An 11,114-nucleotide genomic window follows, 5' to 3' on the forward strand; every position below is an offset into this window, starting at 1 on the left:
ATTTAACCTATAAGACTGTGCAGTCTTTAATATGAATACGAATATATTTAATAAGTTAACTTAAACATTATTGAGAATTTTAATTTTCGTGAGATTTGCACGTTTTTAATTATAAAAGAGGAATTTACCATTATCATTCAATTATTTACACTCTGGGCCGCCTCTGTGGTGTAGTGGTTAGCGTGATTAGCTGCCACCCCCGGAGGTCCGGGTTCGATTCCCGGCTCTGCCACGAAATTTGAAAAGTGGTACGAGGGCTGGAACGGGGTCCACTCAGCCTCGGGAGGTCAACTGAGTAGAGGTGGGTTCGATTCCCACCTCAGCCATCCTGGAAGTGGTTTTCCGTGGTTTCCCACTTCTCCTCCAGGCAAATGCCGGGATGGTACCTAACATAAGGCCACGGCCGCTTCCTTCCCTCTTCCTTGTCTATCCCTTCCAATCTTCCCCAACCCCCGCAAGGCCCCTGTTCAGCATAGCAGGTGAGGCCGCCTGGGCGAGGTACTGGTCATTCTCCCCAGTTGTACCCCCGGCCAAAAGTCTGAAGCTCCAGGACACTGCCCTTGAGGCGGTAGAGGTGGGATCCCTCGCTGAGTCCGAGGGAAAAACCGAACCTGGAGGGTAAACAGATGATGATGATGATGATGATTTACACTCTGGGCCGAGTTATTCATGCATAAAATGTCTCGCCTGGGCCTTTTGTTAGCGTCGTGTAAAGTATATCGGTGTCTAAGAAGCATTTCCTAATATGTCAAAATGCTCTTCGTGTCTTCCTTAAGACTGGTCACGCCTCTCAACCCCGTAAGGATATGCACTCTATCAGAACTATGTCCGTTGTGGTTACTTTGGTATGTGTGTGTATAAAGGAAAATGCTGTACTGTAGGAGTGCGTAAATATGTCATGCAAACATAAATCTCTGAAATTAGTCTATGGTAAGCACGTAACCAAAGGAAAATGAACACAACATAAACTGTTTTGAGTGACTGTATATTCACAAATGGCTGGAAGGCGTGGCCTGTCGTAGGGAACATTGTGGATAGGAAGAGTTTGTGGGATACGAGGTTTTGATTCCTGAACGCCGATATTACAAGTGTTGAAATACGTCTATAGAGTATTTTACTGGTTATTAAACATTTTATGTTCAGTTTTTGACATATTTGTTATCAGTCCATGTGGATCATGTTTCAGAAATATTTAAGAGATGCTTCTACTTTCGTGGTATTTTCCCAGCTATCTGGGATCAGCACTAATAAAGATTGGTCCCTGTTTAACAGACGCCGGGTGCCCTACCTGACGCCAGCCGTGTGCTGGAAGATGTATTCATTACTGCGTGATTCTATGGTGATTAGTACTGTAGTGTAATCTCTTGTGTTTAGGTAAAGATGTGTAGTGGGCCGGGCTGAGTGGCTCAGACGGTTAAGGGCTGGCCTTCTGACCCCCAACTTGGCAGGTTCGATCCTGGCTCAGTCCGGTGGTATTTAAAGGTGCTCAAATACGTCAGTCTCGTGTCGGTAGATTTACTGGCACGTACAAGAAATCCTGCGGGACTAAATTCCGGCACCTCGGCATCTCCGAAAACCGTAAAGGAGTAGTTAGTGGGACGTAAAACAAATAGCATTACTAAGATGTGTAGTGAAACAAATCCCGGGCTCTACGCCAGTACGCTGGCCATTCATCAAGGGAGGCGGTCTTTTAGATTTACTTAAGGGCATAAGATTAACATTCTTATGAAAATTTGGTATACATTAAAGCAGAAAATTGAAGTAACCGATTTATTTCTTTAACACAATATTAAGTTCTTAGTCTAAAATTATTTAGAGTCCTGCAAGACTTCAGCTGCCGCCCATTAATGTAAAAAAAATATTTTCAAACAGTTCGTGAAGGTCACTAAGAAATTTCATAATTTTGGATTTTTCATAGAATAATTGAGTCAATCGATTAACAGGAGTCCAATCACTGACTCAGAAGCACAAATATAAAAGCCCGCAAAGGAAACGTATAGCATGAGGGAAACCCAGAGTTTTAGTACCGATCTATAGCAGTAGATATTGGAGGAAATACACAAAAGATGTGGGGTCATGTATTTCATGGCATAAATATTTCAGTTATGTTTTGATATACCAACCGAAACAGCTTACAATGTCAGTAAATAAATGAACAAACGAAGCGAAATTTGTTCATCTACAATCGTATTCAGACATCACAGGTCTCACCATGTTATCGTTTCGACTACCATTTAATTTGTTAATACTGTCGTTATAGTTTGATCACAATCTCACGAGTTACATACTCCCACATTACAACATACCCGTACGTTGTATGGAAATATATATTGAACTACATATGTTGCTAAAATTAACGGTGTTATAATTTACATTTATTTGCGTGAAGCTTTTATACTGCACTTTATTGGAATGTGGGAGTGAATTGATTAAACTAATTGTATGAAGCAATATACAGTACATATGAAGTAGACGTTAGGAAATAGTAGTTTCATTTGCTGCATAAGAATATTTATACATTTATTTGTGTACACGATTGATGAAATGTTAATCTTTTCTTACTGAATTTTTTCTACATGGGCAGAAAGTATAATATTTTCCATTTGAAAAATACGTATTAATGAATATATTTACACTTAAATATCAAAATTGATATGAAAAAATTAACAGTTACAAAATTACACCAAAAGGGAACATTTGGCTTTTACGAAAAATAAAATAAAAAATGAAAAGGATTTGTTCTCATTTACACATTATTTGAAAAATTAATTCGTGACATACGGAGTTGAAGAATGAACTGAAAATGATAATATAAATGTCGAAATACGTGAAGTGGCCCTGTATTTCACCAACATTACACAAATGCAAGTATTATGTACTTCAATGATATTAAATTAAATGTAAAGTTCTGGAAAAACAAAACTTTCCCGGTAAACATTTATTAGACTGATGCAGAATTGATCCTTGTTAATAAACAGAAGAACTGCCCATCACAGGAAATGCTGGAAACCGTGACTTCGATGCACCAATCGGTTTCTGTTATTTGTTTGCACTTGCGAAACATTCGGATCTCTCGAGAACGCCACTGTGTCATCACGTCTGAGTGAGTGAGAGGAGCAGGCGTGTATACTGATCAGTTGAATGCAACACAAAATGGTGCTCACGATAAAATTGTGTGTGTTCATTGTCGAGTGTTATGGGAAGCACGATTCTTGGAAAACCTGTGCGAAATTGTTAGCGCAAGAGTTAAAGACTGGAGATGTTTTAACAAAACCTCCAGCAAAGTCTGCAATGCAAAACTTTCTTGCCAAATGCCGTGAAACGGGCTCTGTAGCGAATAAAACCGTAACTATCCGAACAGATTTCAAACACCAGAAAACATTTCACGAGTGGGAATTAAAAGATTGCCGTGTCGAAATGTTATCAAAAAGGACATCTCTATCCTTACAAATGTACTGTTGTGCATGCTTTAAAGCGACCAGGCGTACCTACGCGTGTTGAGTTCTGCCGGTGGTTTCTGTTTGAGTTAGAGTCAGGACTTTTGTATCCTCAGTTTTTCATTTCTACCTATGAGGCCATTTACAGTATCCTCTGTGATGTTTATTCACAAGGGTCAATCCCGCGTCAGTATCATAATAAATATTTTCTGGGCCCGGTTTTTTTGCCCAAACGGTATTTTGGCTGTAGGTAACTTTGCAAATTCAAAATACACTGACTGACAGTGAAAATACAACACCAAGGAGGAGTGGTTCGAAAGGGATGAAAGTTGGGGAAAAACAGAGACGGCACGGATGAATAATTGATGTTTATTTCAAACCGATATGCAGGTTACACAATGCGCACGGCATCGACACAGTAGGATGTAGGACCACCGCGAGCGGCGATGCACGCAGAAACACGCCGAGGTACAGAGTCAATAAGAGTGCGGATGGTGTCCTGAGGGATGGTTCTCCATTCTCTGTCAACCATTTGCCACAGTTGGTCGTTCGTACGAGGCTGGGGCAGAGTTTGCAAACGGCGTCCAATGAGATCCCACACGTGTTCGATTGGTGAGAGATCCGGAGAGTACGCTGGCCACGGAAGATCTGTACACCTCGTAGAGCCTGTTGGGAGATGCGAGCAGTGTGTGGGCGGGCATTATCCTGCTGAAACAGAGCATTGGGCAGCCCCTGAAGGTACGGGAGTGCCACCGGCCGCAGCACATGCTGCACGTAGCGGTGGGCATTTAACGTGCCTTGAATACGCACTAGAGGTGACGTGGAATCATACGCAATAGCGCCCCAAACCATGATGCCGCGTTGTCTAGCGGTAGGGCGCTCCACAGTTACTGCCGGATTTGACCTTTCTCCACGCCGACGCCACACTCGTCTGCGGTGACTATCACTGACAGAACAGAAGCGTGACTCATCAGAGAACACGACGTTCCGCCATTCCCTCATCCAAGTCGCTCTAGCCCGGCACCATGCCAGGCGTGCACGTCTATGCTGTGGAGTCAATGGTAGTCTTCTGAGCGGACGCCGGGAGTGCAGGCCTCCTTCAACCAATCGACGGTTGATATTGGAACAGCCAGGGTGTCTTGCACATGCTGAAGAATGGCGGTTGACGTGGCGTGCGGGGCTGCCACCGCTTGGCGGCGGATGCGCCGATCCTCGCGTGCTGACGTCACTCGGACTGCGCCTGAACCCCTCGCACGTGCCACATGTCCCTGCGCCAACCATCTTCGCCACAGGCGCTGCACCGTGGACACATCCCTATGGGTATCGGCTGCGATTTGACGAAGCGACCAACCTGCCCTTCTCAGCCCGATCACCATACCCCTCGTAAAGTCGTCTGTCTGCTGGAAATGCCTCCGTTGATGGCGGCCTGGCATTCTTAGCTACACACGTGTCCTGTGGCACACGACAACACGTTCTACAATGACTGTCGGCTGAGAAATCACGGTACGAAGTGGGCCATTCGCCAACGCAGTGTCCCATTTATCGTTCGCTACGTGCGCAGCACAGCGGCGCATTTTACATCATGAGCATACCTCAGTGACGTCAGTCTACCCTGCAATTGGCATAAAGTTCTGACCACTCTTTCTTGGTGTTGCATTTGCTCTGTCAGTCAGTGTATTATGAAAACTGTAAACAAATTCATTTTCTTGCAATATTTAAAAATTCATAAATCTGTAAATGCAAGCTATAAATGAAAGAAATTCGCGTATAATATATAAACTAGAACAAACTATTAAATATGACACACAATTGCCATTATTTTATATATAAATAAATACTTTGGGAACATATAGAAATATTACCATAATATAGGGTCATTATAAGATATCAAAAATAATTATCAAACTTTTAAATATTTTATAATTATGAAGAAGAAATTGGTTTCCTCCAATATGAGCAAATGACAAAAACGTTTTTTCTCGCGCTGCACGCCTGCGGTATGACGTGCGCTACCCACTATTCCGCTGTTACATTAACTTTCAATTTAACCCGTAGAGTTCTAAAAATATGTCTGAGCATTTCTTATTCGATTAAATATATCCATAACCAAAATTTCAGCGGTTCTTTTTCTTTTTTTTTTTTTTTTTGCTAGTTGCTTTACGTCGCACCGACACAGATAGGTCTTATGGCGACGATGGGATAGGAGAGGCCTAGGAGTTGGAAGGAAGCGGCCGTGGCCTTAATTAAGGTACAGCCCCAGCATTTGCCTGGTGTGAAAATGGGAAACCACGGAAAACCATTTTCAGGGCTGCCGATAGTGGGATTCGAACCTACTATCTCCCGGATGCAAGCTCACAGCCGCGCGCCTCTACGCGCACGGCCAACTCGCCCGGTGGTTCTTTTTCTAATAGTGGTGATTGTTGCTTCAAGTGTCGGTTAAACTTCGTAACGTCTGTCTTCCCAGCGTAACAGTTACCGCTCTTAGCTGCTGTCATCGGAAGCCCCGGGTTCGATTCTCAATACTGCCAGAGATTTTAGAATGACAGGAGGGCTGGTAGGACTACTAGGCTAAAATTGCACATGCAGCTCACCTCTACACAGGGGACGATTCTGGAAGGCGCTGTACCGCATTAATACGAGCACAGAAGATTTGTCCCGCTCCATGGCTAAATGGTTAGCATGCTGGCCTTTGATCCAAGGCGTTCAGAGTTCTATTCCCGGCCTTTCAGGGCTTTTAATCTTTACTGCTTGATTCTCCTGTTCCGGGGGCTGGGTGTTTGTACCGTCTTCAGCATTAGAATTAATTTTATGTAGGGCGCCATTCTCACAGACCAGTGTCATATGGGGCGTCATCTCGAATGGCCTGCACCAGGCATGTCGGACAGCACGGGCTTTTATTATTTTTTTATTTTTTAATACTTTTTTAAAAATTAGCTTTACGTCGCACCGACACAGACAGGTCTTATGGCGACGATGGGAGAGGAAAGGCCTCGGACTTGCAAGGAAGTGGTCATGGCCTTAATTACGGTACAGCCCCAGCATTTGCCTGATGTGAAAATGATAAACAACGGAAAACCATATTCAGTGTTGCCGACAGTGGGGTTCAAACCCACTATCTCCCAGATGCACGCTCACAGCTGCGCAGCCCTAACCGCACGGCCAACATTATTATTATTATTATTATTATTATTATTATTATTATTATTATTATTGTACCGGGAGGTACACCTCTACGCCGCACATTTAAATCTTGCGCCAATTAAAACTTCTCTACAGGAGAAACACAGAATTTGGAACAAAATCTATTTAAACTACTACTAAATCTACTTAAACTTTTCCTCAGAAGATGCCACCTCCTTAATTTTGTGATGGTGAAGTTTCCAGTACTGTGTGTATTTCAACTTGTTTTTGTTTTCCGTTCATCAAGAAATTTGGACATTCTCTCATAGAGGTCACTACAAAAAACTATGATCATGCACACTGGCGCGAACTGAAGGAACCTTATTTGAAGAAATTTTGTATTCATAAGATTGTTCGTTCCTAAATTTCGTTCATTCATTTTTTGGGTTGGCAATATTTATCCTTTCTTTCCGTCTGTTTTGAGTTTAACCAATCAAGAATTTCTGTAATTAATTTCCAACCAATCACGTATTTCTGCTTCGATTTTGAGTGTAAATTTTGTATCCTCCAATAAAATTCCGTGGGTGTGTCTTGGGTTTATAAACTGCGGATTTTCACGGCTCTTGGCCACTTGATCAACATCTAACTAAGTGTGTGTATGTGAAGCAGGAGGCGGGAGGTGCCTCTTTCATCAGACAGCAGGTTTTCAGCAAGGTAATGGCCATTTAACATCTTTATTTCTTGCTGGCTCAGCAGTTTAACCCCCGGGAAAGGCCCGGATCTTTTACCATGTAACCTACTTTTCTAAAAATGTAATTTTCTGCCGGCTTTTGTAAAAACTTCATAAAATCTGCAACTGTAATTCCGGGATAGAGAATGATTTCCCCTCTCGAGCTCCCCTTCATATTGGTTTGAGGTAACTACGTTTTGTAACTGGTTTTCTTCCTTTCTGTAATGTCTTAAATTATTCTTATAAGAGTCACCTCCGTAGTTTGGGAATAGCCCCTGTTTCATCGGCCTAGTGCCTTTTAGGTTTCAAGAATGCATATTTAGGAGTGCAAGTACACGCCTCCATTTAACTTGGTGTTCCGTGCCATTTACTTAACCTGTTCTTTTTCTGCTAAGGCCCAGTAGGTTGGGTACAAGATACCCCGTTTCATTTGTGTAAGTTGTGCCTTGATGGCAAGTAATTGTAAAGTCTGATATTGCCTTGAGTAGGCTTGTGAACTGAGAGCACGTTAGCTCTTTTTCAAGTGTTGTATTAATGCCTCTGGGAGGCCTGAAATTGTCATTGTTCTAGCTAGTGCTCCATGTATTGGGGATTTTCTGCCCTTGCATTGAAATGTGTGCTTTGGTAAAATTCGGCTAAGAGCTCAAAATTGTAAAACTAGGGGCGTGTAGCCCAAGAGTGTAAAAATCACTAAAATTGGGATCTTTCTTGTCTTGTTTCTAGTTTGTCATTGTACCTGATATATTATTGCGTTCACTTAGTGAAAGATTGTTATGTTGGAAATGCTAAAAAAGAAAAGTAAATATAACCTTGGTTAAAATTTTAAAATTCCATTCTCGACTTTGTAGTTAGACTCGTTTACCCCGGCACATTCTTTCACCTCTGCATCCATGGGTAACCCCGTAACAATTATTATTATTATTATTATTATTATTATTATTATTATTATTATTATTATTATTATTATTATTATTATTATTTATTGTGTTACCAGTCCCCATTAATACTGGTCGGAGGAAATGTGGAAAATGCCCTACCATCGAAGAACGAAGATATCGGCAAAAGAATGTGAAAGGCCTGGAAGTGGTGAGAATTGAAAAGTCCCTAAGTCTTGCAAACCAAATAACGTCGGCGAAGAAGAGGACAAGAGTTGACCAAGTGTGGTCGGATAGGAAAGATAAAACTGTGGAGACTGACACCAGTAATTGGAAGCAATGTCAGACTCAGCTAGGAGAACCGTGGTTGCCAAACCACGCTCCAAGACGTATAGCTCCGGGCAGAGGATACTGGTTCGAAACACATACATTTTCAAAATCAAAATCAACTTCCAGAGTGTTCGAAAATAAGTGTCATACGTCAAAATATAAAGAAATGCGTTAAAGTGTTAACCGCCAACCCTCTGACTTCATTGACGCAAAGCTGAACGAAGTTATGGAAAGAAAAACAAGTACTAGACGGATTATGTACACAACTCATTCGGGAATGCCATAACAAACAGGCTCGTTGGTGCATTTACTCCTTTCAACCAGAAGGTTTACTCAATTATCGTATAGTTTCTACAAGATTCAGACATGAAAATAAAGTTTCCAGTTTTTAATTTCGTGTGGCTATTTCTAGCCGAGTGCAGCCCTTGTAAGGCAGACCCTCCGATGAGGGTGGGCGGCATCTGCCATGTGTAGATAGCTGCGTGTTATTGTGGTGGAGGATAGTGTTATATGTGGTGTGTGAGTTGCAGGAATGTTGAGGACAGCAAAAACACCCAGCCCCCGGGCCATTGGAATTAACCAATGAAGATTAAAATCACCGATCCGGCCGGAAATCGAACCCGGGACCCTCCGGACAGAAGGCCAGTATGCTGACCATTCAGCCAGCGAGTCGGGCAAGTTTCCAGTGATCAGACACAACAAAATACAAAGTGGCATGGGCATAGTTTGTGGGATTACCTGTCCTTAGCAACTTAGTTCCACTTTAAATTAGACTCATTTATGAATATAAATCACAGTTGAAAAAGTGAATCCTACTCTTTTGATGATCACTATCGCTATGTTCTTAACCAACGGACGACTGAAACTATAGTCACTCCCAGTGAGTTGAATGACTCTGGAGCGAATGACCACCGGAACACGCATTGAAGGGAATATGAAGCGGCCAGATGAGTGGCGAAGTACTATCCGCACACTTTATGTTGGTGCATTTGTGTACGGGGGTGAGGAGTAAGGAGGGAGCTGTCCCGGTATCGATAGTGCTGCCTGGGCTGCCAACTGAGTGAAAATGAAATCTGAATTGAATCGAGAATATGATCGATCGATATGAAATTTCTAAACCGTTATCATCTTAAGCCAACAACTATGTCACATACACATTATATAACATTATAAAACATTTCTAGATGTGAATCTTGTTCCTAGCATGAATTCTATACTTTGGCTTTGTTGTGTAAACAACAACAGTACTAGTACGTAAAGTGTACGCCAGATGTCGCACAACGATGCTTAAGCGATTCATAGTTTGTGTTTCAAAGGTTGCCAGTACGAATCTCGAAGATCGCCGAGGTCGACCGATTCAGCACTAGGGTGTAAATGCACCAAGATAAAGTGTGCGGATAATAGTTATCCCAATTTGGATAGTTCGATCCCGGTTCAATTCGGTGGTATTTGAAGGTGAACAAATACGCCAGTCTCGTGTCGGTAGATTTACTAGTACGTAGAAGAACTTCTGCTGGACAAAATTCTGGTACATTGACGTCAATAGTCAGTGTTATATAAAACCCGTAATATATGTTTTAAAATAATAAATTCGACACATCAGTCTGATTTAAGACGCACAACTAAGGGTTTATGGTTTGAATCTTTCGAGAAGAGAATGATACATTAACGTAATCCGTTATGGTCATGGAGTGTGAACCAATGAAAATTGGTTAAAAATCCTGCATTTAATAAATGCAGTGCTGAAGTGTAAACTATCGCACACATAGCCCTGGAATTTCTTGCCAGTTTCTAAAAGGTTCCCTACAACAACTCCACAGTTTAATAATAATAATAATAATAATAATAATAATAATAATAATAATAATAATAATAATAATAATAATAATAATAATAATAATAATAATGTTATTTGCTTAACGTCCCACTAACTAATTTTACGGTTTTCGGAGACGCACAAGTGACGGAATTTTGTCCCGCAGGAGTTCTTTTACGTGCCAGTAAATCTATCGACGCGAGGCTGACGTATTTCAGCACCTTCAAATACCATCGGACTGAGCCAGGATTGAACCTGCCAAGTTGGGGTCAGAAGGCCAACGCCTCAACCGTCTGAGCCACTCAGCCCGGCACTCCACAGTTTCAGTCCGAATGAGACTGAATGGCTGAAACACCAGAACCAGTGACGTAGATATATTTAACTTATTTTAGTTACTTACAGTAGTATTTTGTATGAATATGTCATAGCAATGTGCATCAGATTCATACCAATGTACAAAATGCCATTACCCATCAATATAAGTTATCTGAACTTTTAACAAACCCGCTGTGGCAGTATTCTCACCATAAAGGATACAAATGATAATATGGTGAAAATTATCATTCAGATGGCCATCGAAATTAGAATCTAGGAATTAGGTACTTCAAACAGTAACTTAAAACGGTCAATAATTATGAGCAGCACAATCGAAGTCTTGACTTTCGTTAATTTCGTGTAATGGTGACTGTCTACGAAGATTGCTTTTACTAAATGATGAAAATATGGATGACAAATCCATTTGCTACTTTGGATCGTAATATAACCATCTCATACACTTTCTTAAGTCACTTTTCTTCATGTTTCTC

This window comes from Anabrus simplex, chromosome 2 (assembly GCF_040414725.1).
Source record: "Anabrus simplex isolate iqAnaSimp1 chromosome 2, ASM4041472v1, whole genome shotgun sequence".
NCBI lineage: Eukaryota > Metazoa > Arthropoda > Insecta > Orthoptera > Tettigoniidae > Anabrus > Anabrus simplex.